This window comes from Neovison vison, chromosome 13 (genome assembly GCF_020171115.1).
Source record: "Neovison vison isolate M4711 chromosome 13, ASM_NN_V1, whole genome shotgun sequence".
NCBI lineage: Eukaryota > Metazoa > Chordata > Mammalia > Carnivora > Mustelidae > Neogale > Neogale vison.
Genome location: NC_058103.1, coordinates 50,594,627 through 50,610,335, shown reverse-complemented (window position 1 = coordinate 50,610,335; position 15,709 = coordinate 50,594,627). Strand labels below are relative to the sequence as shown.

The 15,709-nt window shown below is 34.6% G+C and overlaps 1 pseudogene; it reads left to right on the top strand.

Moving 5' to 3' along the window:
- Positions 1-1,675: 1,675 nt before the first annotated feature.
- On the top strand, positions 1,676-3,599 carry LOC122894498 (annotated as a pseudogene).
- Positions 3,600-15,709: the final 12,110 nt, after the last annotated feature.

Genomic DNA, 15,709 nt, shown 5'->3' with positions numbered 1-15,709 from the left:
ACATTTTTGGCACCAGCTGGGCAAGAAAGAGACCTATACTGTACATACTATAGTTTTATAAGGAATAATGTACTTTTGAGCCATATTATTCATTTAACTTCATTTGTATTGTTATCTGGGCTCTAATATTTGACTTATGGTTGTCATCATAGTTGTGATGAATGAGTACAGAAAATAACCAGTATAATACAATGACATTTAAAAATAACTTTACTAATGATAAATATTGAATGAGTACCAAATGTATCCATTATGTTGTTTATTTTACATCATTACTTTTAGCCATCTTAAAGTATACTCTGAAGGTATAATAATATCAATTATCAACTTCTCAAGTCAAACAAAACAAAATACAGTCACGAAAATTGTTTTTAAAGATTTTACTTATTTATTTGAGAGAGAGAGAGAAAGCATGAACAGAGGTGGGAGAAGAGGGAGAAGTAGACTCCTCACTGAGCAGGGAACCTGATGTGGGGCTTGATCCCAGGACCCAGAATCATGACCAGAGCCAAAGGCATATGCTTAACCAATTGAGCCACTCAGGAACCTCATAGTCACAGAAATTAAGTAACCTTCCCAAATCAAGTTGCTAGTAAGTGGTGAAATCTTGTTTAGACTAAGTAGTTTATACCAGATTTTATTCCTAGTATGTTTATTTTCCTGTTTCTTTGTTTCTTCTCTTGGTGGGGCAAGGATGAATAAAGGGAAAGAATGTCAAAAATAAAGCCTAAAATTTAACAATTTACTTTGTAAGAAATTGAAATATTGTTTCTAAATGTTACATTTTAAATTGATAATCTCAAATCAACAAAATGCCCAAATGCATATAACTAATAATAATATTTTTAATATTAATGCAATCATCTTAAATTGACAGAGTATATACTTTCATACTTTTTGATTTCCTGTCTTTACAGCATATACAGATTTGTGATGGGCAGCTTGAGGATTGAATATAAAATTAGGAAATTTTAGGATTTAGTGAATTTTGAAGATTGAGAATGTAATCTTTCAACTCAACAATTTCACTTATTGTTTTATAAGATCCAAGATATTGACTCTTTTTACACTGGATTAAATTCAAATTTTTTAACTTGATAATTTATCAAGATAAAAAATGAAGATTTTATTTTATTAAAAAGAACCTTATCTTCTAAGAAAGAATTTGCCCACATGTCCTCTGGTTGTATTTGTGGGTATTGCTTGGGATAATTTTCTCTCTATGGTCACTTCTATATCTCATTAACTTTATGAGAAGATTTCTAAATTTACTTATGTAAAACAAAAAAATTTCTGTCCCCAGGGTTGGCTCTCAGGAATTGAGCTTGGTCCCTCCCACTCTCCTGAGCCCAGCCCTGGCATCACTCCATGCCCTGAGGGCCTTACAGTCACACTGTCACAACTTCCCCACCCCCACCCAACATACACACCTTAGATGAGGTAAACAGTTATGGCCAACTTTAGCAACATGTAGATCAGGATATATGTGGAAATCTAACCATCTAGTGGAGCAATGGTTCCTTTAGGGGAAAATATTTAATGTCACTTGGCTTAGGGTATAGATGGATACCCAGCCAGACTTGGAAGTGAATTTTACTGTAAAGGACAAAACACATGGAGAGAGAGAGGAAATGAGAACAAATTCAAGGCCCCTGATTAGCGAACCCAAATATATCAAGCAATGGTAACATTTTTAAATGAAAATAGTGAAAGTATTACTGTCAAATGGATAGAAAATGGAGATACAAAGGACAAAGATATTGATCCAGAGAGCTTCTTTTCACTCAGCTATGACTATCCCTGATGAAGAAATTGAATCAAGTCCAGAAACACCTGTACCTCCAGCATCTTCAGCCAAAGTAAACAAAACTGTAAAGAACTGTCAGACTATGCCTTCTGTTTAGAATGACCTTCCTCCAACAGATAACAAAGTGGTTGGCTCTGCATGTGCACAACCTAGTCAGCTTCCTGAATAGTCTTCCTCTGCACAACAGAATGCACATAGAAATTCTGTGTGAAAAAAGTAGAAAAATTATGAAAAACAAAAGACAAAAAAAAAAAAAACCACAACAACAAGAAAAAAAGACAACAGAAAGAACTTAAGAGCCCAGGATTTTTGCTACAAACACAAATTACGAAATTCTGTGTATGATCAGAGACTTTAAAGGGATTGTAGACCATTGGCCATAGCAAATCCTATTGGTGAACAGAGGATGTGAGTTTGTGTAAAAAAATGACCTTTCAGCAGAGAAGAAACTTGGGGTAATCATAATCCCTAATAAATTTGATGGCCCATTTTTAGTTTTGTCTCAAGAAGGTACTTAAAAGCCAAACATTAGGTTTTGATTTTGCCTTTGATGACTCAGCTCCTAATGAAATAGCTTACAAAATTATGGTTAAACCACTAGTGGAAACTATATTTGAAAGAAGAATGGCCACGTACTTTGCTGAAAGTGGAAAAACTCAAACAATGGGACATCTCAAGAAAGAACCAGGATTGTTCAAAGGGGGAAAAAAAAAAAAATTGTTCAAAGGAATTCATGCATGAGCAGCTAAAGATGTTTATTTTAGTGCCAAAGAAGCCAAACTATAAGAAATGTGAACTTCAAGTATATGCAACTTTCATTTATTTATTTATTTATTTTGGTGGGGGGGGGGATTTACAGTGGAAATGTGTTTCACTAGCTGAACAGGACAGCAAAATTGAGAGTGCTTGAAGATTGAAAACAACATTCAAGTGGTAAGTTTACAGAAACAGGAGGTCAAATGTGTTTAAGATGTACGGAAACTTTATTGATACTGGCAACACTTGTAGAACATGTGGTCAAACATCTGCCAATGCATGTTCATCTTGGAGCCAAGCAGTTTTCAGATTATTCCTAGAAGGAAAGGAAAACTACATATTAAATTGTCTCTAATCAATTTTCCTGGAAATGAAAGAGAGACTGTTACTTCCAGTGCTGACAGGCAAACAAGGTTTGAAGGTGCTGAAATTAGTAAAAAGCCTTAGTTCTGAAGGAGTGCATTAGAATCTTAGGTAGAAACAAACCTCCTACTCCTTCCAAGTAAACTTATTTAGGTCTTAAAAGGTTCATTCATAGGTGAAGACTCTGATGCCTCCATGATAGCTACAAACTCTCCAGGGATGGCATCCTATGGAAATACTCCTGATATATTAAAATATGCAAATAGTGTGAAAGAATTTGTGGATCCAACTGCTGCTGGGATGTTCATCCAACAATGCACCATCCACCAAATCAGACTGAGGAGTTAAAGGCAGAGTCGGGTATAGGCATTCCCTTCAGAGGGATGATGTGAAACTTCCTTGTGAACAAAGTTAAGAGGGTTCTCCACAATTGCTTATTTTCCATGAAGCTATCTCACAAATGGTAGAAATGGAAGAACAAAGTGTAGAAGATCACAAAAGGACAGTGTTCTAGGAGTCTGTTTAATGATTAGAAGATGAAAAGACTCTCCTAGAGATGACTGAAAAAGTAAATTATAATGTAGAGTCATACACTACTCAACTTGGAACTAGAGCAAAAAAAGAAAAAAAAATAGACATTTTAACCCAGGTACCCCATGATGAAGCCTACTGACCCTAAATTTCTGAAGCCCACAGTCACCATAAATGACATTTCTTATTTGGCATTGTGAAACTACCTTTGTAATATATATTTTTACTATATTTGAGACATTTTTGTTTGTGACTAGATAATTTTACGTGATGTGCCATATCATTGAATGGGACTAAAGTCTGTGATGGTGAACATAGCTACTGAATTATTCCATCTGATAAGTAAAGAAACCTGGAAGTATGTTTTTTAGCCATATAATACATGCTTTTAATTTTCTTAACATTTTCTTTATAAGAACTAAAATATAAACTAACTGGTGTATAATAAAAAAATAAATTTAAAAAAATTTTAAAAAAATTTCCTAAAAGTACATGTACCTAAATCATGCTCATTTAACATTGAACTATTTAATCTAAACTATTTTATATAATTTGATCTGTTCAGTTCACAGAAAAAAAAATACCATTACAAAGATGATATACAAGTTTCTTTTAGAGGATGTAGTCAGATGAAGTATCTTCTTCTTTTTTTTTTTTTTTAAGATTTTATTTATTTATTTGACAGACAGAGATCACAAGTAGGCAGAGAGGCAGGCAGAGAGAGAGGGGGAAGCTGGCTCCCAGCTGAGCAGAGAACCCAATGTGGGGCTTGATCCTGAGATCATGACCTGACCTGAAGGCAGAAGCTTAACCTGCTGAGCCACCCAGGTGCCCCCAGATAAAGAATCTTATTGAAAATAGATAAATTATGATAAAAACTATCAAATTATCCTATAAATTTATTTTTACTTCTCCTTCTATAAGGTCTAATATGCTGTGGTAATTTCGTGACTAATTGTCTGAATTGCAGTTTTTGAAAAAAATCATGTCTGATTCCCTATTTTGTATATGACAAAGAATTGATGGTAGAAGGGATGGGTTGGAGAGTTTGAAATAAAATGATTTTGATCTTTACAGGAAGAGAAGATGCCCCATAATAATATATCAACATGACATCTCTTCAAAATCAAAATTTTATTACTTCGATATTTTATTCACATAGAAATTAAGCTACTTTACTATTCTAAAAAATAATAGCTACAAATTTTTGATAATTTATGTGAGAATGAAATAAAACATGTCAGATTTGAGTGAAAATAAAATAGTTTTTAATGGCTTAGCTTAAAATTAAACACTAAGAAAATACATTCAATATATTTTATTATATTACAAAGTATATTTACAATATTGTATCTTTTCATTATGTTAGCTTAACACTTATTTGTAATTCTCATTTTATTAAACTTAATAAGAAAAATGAAAGCAACTAGGAAATAATAGTTGTGAATTAAATATAGTTAAAATAAAATAAAAGCTAATTCATGAGGAGATTAGATAAAGGAAACAAATACTATAATAATAACAGTGTGTCATATTATTTATCACCAAACCTGAGCCCAGCCCAGCCACTTATCTGTCGCTTGACTGTACATGGAAAACTAAACTGAGCTCTACACAATCAAACATTTATCTGCAGATTTGTGAAATCCGTACAAGTGGAATATTTTCTCTAAATTTATCAATTTTTTCTGTTCCAAAAAGCTTTGGATATTATGAGTAATATTGATCTGACAATATTTGTAATGCTGCTATATTTAATAAGCATTTTCATGGCAATCATCTTCATTAAGGAAATTATAAATATATAGAGTAGATTATACATGAGGAATGATTAAAAAAATGAGAGAAAACTATTACTTTTCATGCTCTTATGTTTAGCTCTGAAGATAGAAAATAAGTTGAACATAGCAAAGAACACACGCAATAATTCTCTTCACAGATAAAAGAGACTCTGTGGAAAAATACAGAAATTCTCTTAGGGGAGGAATTTGTTGTAAACTCCACATCATGAAGCCTTTTCTCATTCTGAAACACTATGTTAGTAAAGAGAAAAATGTGATATATTTAAAAGAACATCTGGATAGTTAACCTGATTGGCAAAAGAATTTTAATTGTCTTCAAAGAAAATATTTTTGTGTGTTGTGCATGTGTGTGTGCACATGCAAATTAGAGAAACCAACTGAAAATAAAAAACAATGATCTGTCTATAAAGCGGTCCTTTAGGCTGAGAGAAAATGTGCCTTCAGGGACAAATTTCCTAATTAGGAACTTTTATTAGGCTTCTATCTCATGCTTTTGTTTGTTTGTTGAATTTCAGGAGATCTGTCAGTTAAAGAAAATGTCAGTTATTTATTATATAGTTATTTAGCAATTAAGACTGAGATACTGAAAGCAATGTATATTAGGTCATCTTAATATTTATTTGTGAGAAGGTAGCATTCAATGAGCCTAGAGAGAATAAATCCTTTTTATTTCCAGATTCTCTAGTGATGTCTTGCATGTAATTTAAGATCTCCATATCTCCAGGTACTTCTAAAATATCTTCTTTTAGCTGCTGGTGTAAGGAATAAAATGCCTTATAAACATTTTCCTGTATTCTTCTAAAAGTCTACAAAATAGGAAGCATTGGAAAGTATTTTTCCTGTTGATTAAAGTACATTCATAATGATAAAGTAATTAAGCACATTAAAGTAATGATGTAAAACAGATAAATGTGGTCTTGTGCCCCAAGAGAAAGCCTCTCACTGTATTTATTACTTGTGCTGCAACTATTCAAGTACAATCAACCTGAGTCTTCTAAATTCTTGCTCTAAGAACGGTTTTTAAAAGTTAACTAGGTAGTGGTTTCTCTGAAATTTGCAATTTAAAGGCATAATGACCATGTTTACACACACAAAAATAAGGGCCTCCTTCAGCCTCAGAGACTATCCCTAGCTGATATAAATATGTTGTTGCATCCTTCAAAATGAACACAAAATAACACAAAATAATTTTGTAACTTGGGAATGTAACAGGAGTTGAACCAAATCAACGGAGGGTGTAGTGATCTCAGTAACTGTGTGGCACCTGCCTTGAGGATAAAACATGAAAATCATAAAATGATTCTTTCCTTTATACTTTATAGACACGGTCCAAAAGTTGTTAACACTATTCCCTGTTTTCATCTACCATCTCACCTGTCTAGGCTATTGGTATAACTTGTTTGGTAGTAAATAGATATTTTTCTACTAAGCAAAACAATTTGGACTTGTTGCTATTAGTCAACGTAGAAACCTGGAATTCAAACTTATTTGTTTCTGTATTTCTCTAAATTGTACACCTGAAACTAATATTAAACTGTCTGTTGGCCAACTGGAATTGAACTGAAAGCTTTACAAAAATGAGCTCCTGGGTGGCTCAGTGGGTTAAGCCGCTGCCTTTGGTTCGCGTCATGATCTCAGGGTCCTGGGATCGAGTCCCACATCGGGCTCTCTGTTCAGCAGGGAGCCTGCTTCCTCCTCTCTCTCTCTGTCTACTTGTGATCTCTCTCTGTCAAATAAATAAATAAAATCTTTAAAAAAAAAATGAGCTCAAGACTCCAATAGGTCTGCAGTTTAAATACGTTGCCTCAGTAAAAATGTGATTATTTTGATGGGCCACTGGAAAGCGAGGGATCATTCCAATAGCTTTCTATCTCTATCCATTCTAGGATTCTCTCAGCGGCTCTTGTTGCCCTAAACCAGATCCCTTTGTTCTTTAAGACCGTTAAGATTGGGGAGTTTGGATTGGAATAGGAGGCATGCCGTGCAGTGCACCCTGGAACTGTTGTGTGAATAAATGTTACCGTTGCATCACCCACCCTGCCCTCTTCGCCCTGGAAATGAGGCTGTTTACACAGGAGTAGTCTTTTTCTGGGTGATATTTCTCTCAAAGGCATTCAGGCCAACACTAAGCAAAATGTGAGGTAGGCGAAACATCCTCTCTGACTCCTCTCTGACACCTATCTCCACCAGGATAGCTTTCCTGTTCTTCCTGCAGCTCTTGCTTTTAATTTCAGAGGCCTGTCCTGCTGCTTGGGCTCAGCTCTAATGAGATAATAATACAATAATAAACTTATTACTCTAGATACTGCATTTTCTCCTTCTCAGGAGTTCTTACATTTTACACAGAACCACACAGGTCAATGCTTCCTGAAAAGGAGTAACGTTCTAGTTGAGAGCTGATTAATGCGACTGAAAGATATTTGGGTCGGCAGGCCCCACACGTACACACCACCCTTAACTGCTGACACCTATTCTGATGGCTCCCAGTGCTGACCTTGTAAAACCCCATTGTTTCATTTGTTTTTTCTGAATATTGAAGCATAATTTTGGAAGTTATGTAACAAGGAGAATTTTTAAGTCTTGCACATCAACAGTTAAAAAAAATGACACACCTCAAGTGAGGGGCTATGTTTTTATTGTATTCTTGTCAAAAATACACTTGGACAAAATTTTTAAAGAATCATACAATGGAAAAACTAGTGTAGCAGGAGTATATGACTAGTTTTATTAGAGTGCCATGTCCTAATTCCTTTTTAATTTTTAATTTTTTTTTTTTTTTTTTTTTGCTATCAGAAATCTTAGTCACACAGGAAAAATAAAACCTGAATTAATATACATTTGAAAAAGCCATATTTTGGCTGTAAACTTAGATGTACTATTTCCTGATCATGTATCTTTCTCAGACTAGAGGCATTGGTATCCTGGAGGTATTCCCTTATGCTACTGGGGAAATCTGACTAAATTTGCAGTTAACAAGAGTTGATAGCATCCAATTCTCCACTGCTATTGTTTTAAACAACCACCCTTTTTATTAGCATGGTGTAATAATGGTCAGTCTTAAAATTTAGGTGTAGGCGATGTCAAGTTCATAATAAAAATCAGTTTATGGAAATACAGATTCTTTCTTTAAAAAAAAAAAGATTTTATTTATTTATTTGAGATAGCACTCATGAGCATAACTAGAAGGGCAGAGGGAGAGAGAGAGAATCTGAAGCAGATTCCAAGTGGAGCATGGATCCCAGCACACTGAGATCATGACCTGAGATGAAATCAAGTCAGTCGCTTAACTGACTGAGCCACCCAGGTGCCCCAGATTCAGTCTTATTAACATTATTTTCTTTTCTCTTTTTCTTTTTAGTCTTCTTCATTTCCCTGATGTCAGGATGTTAGTGTACTGATACCTCCTGAATTGAACTGGCGATCAGTCAGAAATAATTACCAATGAAATCCCATTTTATAGTTTTATTAAACCATTTGCAGATCAAAACATAACCTCACATATGTACTGAGCAAAAATGAGTCAATTTTAATAAGTTTAAATTCTGATATTAAAAAGAGGAAGGTTGGGGCAACTGGGTGACTCAGCCAGTTAAGCGTCTTACTTTGACTCACGTCATGATCCCAGAGTCCTGCGATCGAGCCCTGCATCAGGCTACTTGCTCAGCAGGAAGTCTGATTCTCCTTTTCCCACTTGCCCTGCTTGTATTCCCTCTCTTGCTGTGTCTCTCTGTCAAATAAATAAATAAAATATTTTTTTTAAAGGGGGGGAGTTTTACATGAGGCAGTTTTCATTAGTACCAAATTTTGAATGGTGACTTCAGATGAGATTTGTTGTTGTATTTTTTGTTGTTGCCAAGTACAAAAAGAATCTTTATATACATAAGTACTTATAAATAGAAGTTTTTAACTACATTATATTTGGGGAATATTCTTCTAATTAATGTCTAAGGAGACGTATAGCAATACTGGGATGTCTTGTAACAACAGCTTTGATGAGAGCAGCAAACTTCATTGTTGCTGTGCCATGCGTGGAATTTCTCCTGCGGGCACTGTAGACTGACACCACACAGTGTAATAATACACTGTGTCTAATAATACACACACAGTGTAATAATACCCAAAAGACAAATGAGGCTATTGGTACATGAACCCAGCTAGTCTGAGCTGAAATATGCTGTTAGGGCTAAATACATGATTTTATAACAGCATAAAAATGTAAACTCTCTTACTATTAATTTTACATTTATAAAGCATTTTAGATAATTTTGGTTACTATATATATTATTATATTTTATTCATGTTTTAGTTTTTTAATGGGACTACTAGAAAATTTTTATCACCTGTGCAAATATTCTCAGCCAAGGTAAGCCACCGTGGCAAATATTCTTTTAGTTTTTTTAATTAAAAAAGTTATTCAAGTATAATTAATGTAGAGTTACATATTTTCAGAATTTCAGTAATTCTATTCATTACTCAGTGCTCACATCATCATAAGTATAGTCTTAATCTCCTTCCCCTGTTTCACCCATCAACCTATCCATCTCCCCTCTGGCAACCAGTTTTCTAAGAGTCTTGTTTGTCCCTTTTTTCTTTATTCCCTTTTTCTTAAATTCTATATATAAGTGAGATTTTATGGTATTTGTCTTTCTCTGACTTACTTCACTTAGCATTATAGCCTATAGATCTATCAGTATTGTTGCAAATGGCAAGATCTCATTCTTTTATACAACTCGATAATATATATATAGTATATATTCCAGAGGTGTATATACATACACACACCACCTCTTCTTTATCCATTGTTTATGGATGGGCACTTGGGTTGCTTCCCTATCTTGCCTATTGTAAATAATGCTACAGTAGACCTAGGGGAACATATATCTTTTTGAATCAGTGTTTTCAATTTCTTTGGATAAATATCCAGTAGTGGAATTACTGAATCATATGGTAATTCTCTTCGTTTTTTTTTTTTTCCCAATTTATTTATTTTCAGAAAAACAGTATTCATTATTTTTTCACCACATCCAGTGCTCCATGCAAGCTGTGCCCTCTATAATACCCACCACCTGGTACCCCAACCTCCCACTTCCCCGCCACTTCAAACCCCTCAGATTGTTTTTCAGAGTCCATAGTCTCTCATGGTTCATCTCCCCTTCCAATTTACCCAAAAGCACATAACCTCCCCAATGTCCATAACCCTACCCCCCTTGTCCCAACCCCCCTCCCCCCAGCAACCCACAGTTTGTTTCGTGAGATTAAGAGTCACTTATGGTTTGTCTCCCTCCCTATCCCATCTTGTTTCATGGATTCTTCTCCTACCCACTTAAGCCCCCATGTTGCATCACTACTTCCTCATATCAGGGAGATCATATGATATTTGTCTTTCTCCGCTTGACTTATTTCGCTAAGCATGATACGCTCTAGTTCCATCCATGTTGTCGCAAATGGCAAGATTTCGTTTCTTTTGATGGCTGCATAGTATTCCATTGTGTATATATACCACCTCTTCTTTATCCATTCATCTGTTGATGGACATCTAGGTTCTTTCCATAGTTTGGCTATTGTGGACATTGCTGCTATAAACATTCGGGTGCACGTGCCCCTTTGGATCACTATGTTTGTATCTTTAGGGTAAATTCCCAGTAGTGCAATTGCTGGGTCATAGGGCAAGTTCTATTTTCAACATTTTGAGGAACCTCCATGCTGTTTTCCAGAGTGGTTGCACCAGCTTGCATTCCCACCAACAGTGTAGGAGGGTTCCCCTTTCTCTGCATCCTCGCCAGCATCTGTCATTTCCTGACTTGTTGATTTTAGCCATTCTGACTGGTGTGAGGTGATATCTCATTGTGGTTTTGATTTGTATTTCCCTGATGCCGAGTGATATGGAGCACTTTTTCATGTGTCTGTTGGCCATCTGGATGTCTTCTTTGCAGAAACGTCTGTTCATGTCCTCTGCCCATTTCTTGATTGGATTATTTGTTCTTTGGGTGTTGAGTTTGCTAAGTTCTTTATAGATTTTGGACACTAGTCCTTTATCTGATATGTCGTTTGCAAATATCTTCTCCCATTCTGTCAGTTGTCTTTTGGTTTTGTTAACTGCTTCCTTTGCTGTGCAAAAGCTTTTGATTTTGATGAAATCCCAAAAGTTCATTTTTGCCTTTGCTTCCCTTGCCTTTGGCGATGTTCCTAGGAAGATGTTGCTGCGGCTGAGGTCGAAGAGGTTGCTGCCTGTGTTCTCCTCGAGGATTTTGATGGATTCCTTTCTCACATTGAGGTCCTTAATCCATTTTGAATCTATTTTTGTGTGTGGTGTAAGGAAATGGTCCAATTTCATTTTTCTGCACGTGGCTGTCCAATTTTCCCAACACCATTTATTGAAGAGGCTGTCTTTTTTCCATTGGACATTCTTTCCTGCTTTGTCGAAGATTAGTTGACCATAGAGTTGAGGGTCTATTTCTGGGCTCTCTATTCTGTTCCATTGGTCTATGTATCTGTTTTTGTGCCAGTACCATGCTGTCTTGATGATGACAGCTTTGTAATAAAGCTTGAAGTCCGGAATTGTGATGCCACCAACTTTGGCTTTGTTTTTCAATATCCCTTTGGCTATTCGAGGTCTTTTCTGGTTCCATATAAATTTTAAAATTATTTGTTCCATTTCTTTGAAAAAGATGGATGGTACTTTGATAGGAATTGCCTTAAATGTGTAGATTGCTTTAGGTAGCATAGACATTTTCACAATATTTATTCTTCCAATCCAGGAGCATGGAACATTTTTCCATTTCTTTGTGTCTTCCTCAATTTCTTTCATGAGTACTTTATAGTTTTCTGAGTATAGATTCTGTGCCTCTTTGGTTAGGTTTATTCCTAGGTATCTTATGGTTTGGGGTGCAATTGTAAATGGGATTGACTCCTTAATTTCTCTTTCTTCTGTCTTGTTGGTGGTGTAGAGAAATGCAACTGATTTCTGTGCATTCATCTTATATCCTGACACTTTACTGAATTCCTGTAAAAGGAAATTAAAGGCATCCAAATCGGCAAAGAAAAAGTCAAATTATCACTCTTCGCAGATGATATGATACTCTATGTGGAAAACCCAAAAGACTCCACTCCAAAACTGCTAGAATTCTCTTCGTTTTTGAGGAAACTTCATACTCTTTTCCACAGGAGCTGCACTAGTTTGCATTTCTAGCAACAGTTCATGAGGTTTCCTTTTTCTCCACATCTTTGCCACTGCTTACTGTTTCTGTGTTTTTGATTTTAGCCCTTCTGAGAGGTATGTTTTGATTTGCATTCCCTGATGATTAGTGATGTTAAGTAGGTTTTCATGTGTCTGTTGACCATCTATATGTCTTTGAAAAAATATCTATTCATGAACTCTGCCATTTTAATTAGATTATTTATTTTTTGTCTGTTGCATTGTGTAAGTTCTTTATATATTTTGGATATTAACCCCTTATTGGATTTATCATCTGCAAATATCTTCTCCCATTCAGTGGGTTTGCCTTTTTGTTTATGGTTTCCTTCCCTGTATAAAATTCTTTATTTTGATGTTGCCCCAATAATTATTTTTGCTTTTGTTTCCCTTGCCAGAGGAAACATATCTAGAAAAATATTTCTATGATTAATGTCATAGAAATTATTGCCTTTGTTTTCTACTGGAGTTTTATGGTTCCAGGTCTCACGTTTAGATCTTTAATCCATTTTCATTTGAATTTTGTTTGTATGGTATAAGAATTGGCCCAGCTTCATTCCTTTGCATCTAGCTGTTTAGTTTCCTCAATACCATTTGTTGAAGAGACTTTTTCCCATTGTGTATTATTGCCTCCTTTGTTGTACATAATATTGCGAATTCATTTTGGGACTCTTTGTCCCATTTCTCTATATGTCTGCTTTTGTGCCAATACCATACTGTTTTGATGACCACAGCTTTGTATTATATCTTGGTATCTGGGATTATGATACCTCCAGTTTTGTTCTTTTTCAAGATTTCTTTGGCTATTAAGGATCCTTTGTTGTTCCACTCAAATTTTAGAATTATTTATACTAGTTCTATCAAAAATATAGTTGGTATTTTGATAGGGGGGATTGCATTAAATCTGCCCATTGTCTTAGGTAGTATAGACATTTTAATAAGAAAATTGGGGTAGCAATATTTATATTGGACAAAAAGACTTTAAAATAGAGATAAAGAACACTACAAAATTATAAAGGAAACAACCCAACAAGAAGCTATAATGATTATAAATATTTATGCACCCAATATGAGAGCACTCAAAACATAAAGCAACTATTAACAGCCATATGGAAATCAACAGTAATACAATAATAGTAGGGGACTTTAGGACTCCACTTACATCAAGGGATAGATTATCTAAACAGAAAATCACCAAAGAAACAGTGCCTTTGGATGACACATTGGAGCAGTTTGATATAACAGATATGTTCAGAACATTCCATCCTAAACCAGCAAAAAAACCCACATTATTTTCAAGTACTCATGGAACATTCTCCAGAATAGATCACATGTTAGGCCACAAAACAAATTTAAGTAAATTCAAAGGGACTGAAATCATCATGTATTTTTACTGACCCAAACACTATGAAACTAGAAAGTAATCGTAAGTAAAAAATATGGAAAGAACACAAATATGTGGAGGTTAAATAATATGCTAATAAAAAGAATAAGTCAACTGAGAAATCAAAGAGAAAGTTAAAAAATACATGATGCAAATGCAAATGAAAACACAATGGTGCAAAATTTTGAGATGCAAAAAAAGCTATTTTTTTTTTAAGATTTTATTTATTTGACAGACAGAGATCATGAGTAGGCAGAGAGGCAGGCTGAGAGAGGGGGAAGCGGGCTCCCCGCTGAGCAGAGAGCCCGAGGACGTAGGGCTAGATCCCAGGACTCTGGGATCACAACCCGAGCCGAAGGCAGAGGCTTTAACCCACTGAGCCACCCAGGCACCCCCAGAAAAAAGTATTTTAGAAGGAAAGATTATAGTAATAAAGACATATATCAAGAAGTGAGGAAAATCTCAAACAACTTAGCCTTGATCCTCATGAAGCTAGAAAAATAAGAACAAAGTCCAAAGCTAGTAAAAGGAACAAAAATAAAAAAAAAAAGATTAGAGCAGAAATGAATGAAATACAGTCTAAAAAATTAATAAAAATATAAAAATGATACAAGGAGCTCAAGAGGTAAATAAAATTTAATAAATAATAAAATAAATAAATTAATTGATTAATAAAATAAATAAATAAATAAATAAAATTTATTTACCTCTCAAGAGGTAAATAAAATTGATAAGTCTTTGGCCAGACTTACAAAAAAGGAGAAAGAAGACTCAAAATCAGTACTGAAAAGATAACACAGAAATACAAAGGGTTATAAGAATTTATTATGAACAATTATATGCCAACTAACTGGAAAACCTAGAAGAAATGAATGTTCCTAGATATATATATAACCTCCAGAACCAAATTAGGAAGAAATAGAAAATTTGAACAGACTGATGATTATTGGCAATGAAATTGAATCAAAAATTTATAAAACTCTCAACAAAAGTCCAGAACCAGATGGCTTCACAGGTGATTTCTACCAAACATTTAAAGAGTTAATGCCTATTCTTCTCCAACTATTACAAAAAATAGAAGAGGAAGGAAAACTTCCATATTCATTCTATGAGGTCAGTGTTGCCCTGATACTAAAACGGGATAAAGACACTATGAAAAAAGAGAACTACAGGCCAATGTCTCTGATGAACATAGAAACAAAATTCCTCAACAAAATACTAGCAAACCAAATCCAACAATACATTCAAAAAGTCATTCACCATGATCAAATGGGATTTATTCCAGGGGTGCAAGCGTGGCCCATCATTTGGAAATCAATCAGTGTGATGCATCACATCAATAAGAGAAAGGATGAAAGCAATATGATCATCTCAGCAGATGCAGTAAAAGCATTTGACAAAGAAAAACATCCATTCCTGATAAAAATTACCCATAAAATAACTTTAGAGGAAACATACTTCAACATGATAAAGACTATTTATGAAAAACTCACAGCTAACATAATTCTTAAAGGTGAAAAACAGAGTTTCCCCTTTAAGATTAGGAGCAAGACCAGGATGTCTACTCTCATCACTTTTATTCAACACAGTACTAGAGGTCATAGCTATAGATAACATCAGAGAAGAAAAAGAAAAAAAAAGAAAGGCATTCAGATTGGTAAGAATGAAGTCAAACTTTCACTACTTGCAGATAGTATGATAATATATATAGAACACCCCGAAGTCTCCAATGAAAAACTAGAACTGATAAACAAATACAGTAAAATTGCAGGATACAAAATTAATATAGAAGATGGTTTCATTTCTATACACTAATAATGCAATAGCAGAAAAAGAAATTAACAATCTATTTACAATTGCACCTGAGAATAAAC